The sequence below is a fragment of the Sinocyclocheilus rhinocerous genome, unplaced genomic scaffold, assembly GCF_001515625.1.
Source record: "Sinocyclocheilus rhinocerous isolate Xijiao unplaced genomic scaffold, SAMN03320098_v1.1 scaffold990, whole genome shotgun sequence".
Taxonomy (NCBI): Eukaryota; Metazoa; Chordata; class Actinopteri; order Cypriniformes; family Cyprinidae; genus Sinocyclocheilus; species Sinocyclocheilus rhinocerous.
The window spans coordinates 1289484-1291818 of NW_015652301.1; the positions used below are offsets into that span (position 1 = coordinate 1289484).

The 2335-nt window shown below is 36.4% G+C and overlaps 1 protein-coding gene across 1 annotated transcript in view; it reads left to right on the forward strand.

Moving 5' to 3' along the window:
* The window catches only part of LOC107714556 (homeobox protein cut-like 2), an 82871-nt gene that overhangs the window by 16804 nt on the left and 63732 nt on the right, over positions 1 to 2335 (forward strand). The window lies entirely within an intron of this gene.

Below are 2335 nucleotides of genomic sequence, written 5' to 3' on the forward strand. Positions count from 1 at the left end.
TATGTAAAATGAGTGTTACCTTGGCTTTAATTGAAAAAATATGATTCCCAATGTACACAAACTTCCCAGATTACTGAGTGCCCTGTTGGTTACAGTGTTTATTTCCTTTTTTAATTATATTTTTTATTAAATATTTATTTATTTGTGAAAAATACTTTATCATTTAAAGTATAAGTATGCTTATTTTACACATTTATTTTTTAATCTATTTTCAAATGATTTCAAATTTCTTAAATATGAATTAAAATAAATAAAATTATATCGGCTTTATATCGGCCACCCTGCTTTCCAAGATATCGACATCAGCATCGGCTGTCAAAAAAACAATATCGGTCGACCACTAGTCACACTCAGTTGCATGCAACAGTTTTTGTAAAAATGGTTTTATGAACAACTTGCACAATTTTTTTTCAGCCCATCTTTCATGAATAAGGCTCAATATTATAAAAATCAAGTATATGCTGCATATTGTTTGCTCTCTCACAGTTTCTTTAGCTATTACTCTTTGCCATTGCTGCTGCTCTTTTGTCAGATTTCATTGGCTGTGATGCAGGGCTTTTAGTCGCAGATGCAAAATATCAAAGGGCGACGAGCTTGATTCTTGTAGTGTGCACTTGACTTAAGAATGGAAGTGTAGTTTTGTTTATGCACAGTGGCGCATCGCAGAATTGTGCACCATTATCTGCCAGGTTTCAGTGCGGTACCTGCACAGGTTTGGTTATTGCGCCAAGATGACTGATGTTACTGAAACAGAGGACTGTGCCACACAAAATGCCTTTGTAAAATAAGAAAATCAATGAGGAGAAAATCAATTTGGTGAAAATACAATTTGCCTTCCAAAAGCATGACTGGATGAATGTGTTGGCAAAGCTAAAGCCTGCTGCTAACTCAATCATCTTACACGGAGCTCAAACATTTTAATGGTTTGTTTTGAAATTCTTCTAGATCTTTCTCTCAAAAGGGAACACGTTTTGTGCTGGTGGCTCCGGCGTTTCGCTGTTTATGTATCGACAGGTTATTTTCCATAGAATATAAGCTATTATTTTGGTTTGATGGCAGTTTATGTATGTGGTGCTATAAATCAATGTCATTTCAGTTGAACCGTTCACAGTTCTTGCACTGAAAGCTCACAGTCTGTAAATACAGGAGCTGTCTGTATGGTTTCCACCAGCACTGAGATGGAAACGATCAAAGCACCATATGAAGCATCTTTAGTTGAGATAGTCTTCTGACCTGTGCATTAATCCCAGAATGCTTTTCTGGGGAGCCGCTTCACAGCTGTTCCACCACTAGCAGCACAAGCGCTCACATCCCTTTGACAAGCTGTCTGTTGATTATTATATTCAACAAACCCAGTGTACAATAACTGCTGGATGGTCTGATGTCCGTCCTCCGTAGGGTTTAGATTAAAATCGTTTTTTAATCTGACCTCATTCCACACATTTCCATGATTCTGGGCTGGAAAATTGGCTTTGCAGTGGCCTCTTAAACCTTCTGGTCTTGAACCGCTAACATCTCTGGCTGGGATAATGTCTTCACCATGAAAATTTTCCAAACCAACAACACTGGTACCATAACAGTCCGTCTACACTGAAGCACTTTCAAGCCTCTTTATTTTCCCCATGCATCTGAAAAAAAAAATTTTTTTGGTTTTGATTTATTTATTTAAAGCAGTGGTTCTCAATTCCAGTGCATCTCTCTTATTTAACACTCCTGATTCAGATCATCAGCTTGTTAGAAGAGAGCTCCATCATGAACTGTGTTCCGATTGACAGGGTCCCTAAACAGTGTTCACTGTTCCCTACTCCCTGAGCACGGGAAATTCGTTGAAGTTTACTTCACTTCGGAACATTCATTCACAGATTTGCACTACACCAAGGCCTGCAGCGTCTTCACACACAAACCAAACTTAGTAGAGAAGTGTGAAGTCTGACATAATATACCTCTGTAAATAAATACTATTTAAATTCACGTCTCGCACACTTTAATGCCCTTTGAATGGAACATATACGCTCCCTTCGAACTGGAATCATGGCAGAATATCCTGTGAAGTCCACTTCGCAGGGCACTTACTGTCGAATAGAACAAATGTCTGAAGTGATAAGTTACAAAATGTGCAGAGCGGTGGTATGCGAGGACTGGAATCGAGAACCACTGTTTTAAAGTATCATTTTTAATTTATTAATAACAATAGTCTTATTGTTGTTATTAATAATAATAATAAAAAGAGTGATAATAACAATAGTAATTTATATTAATATAAATTAATATAAATTTTATTAAATATAGTTTTACTTTTACTGTATGTGAATTGATTACTAACTTTTATTTGATT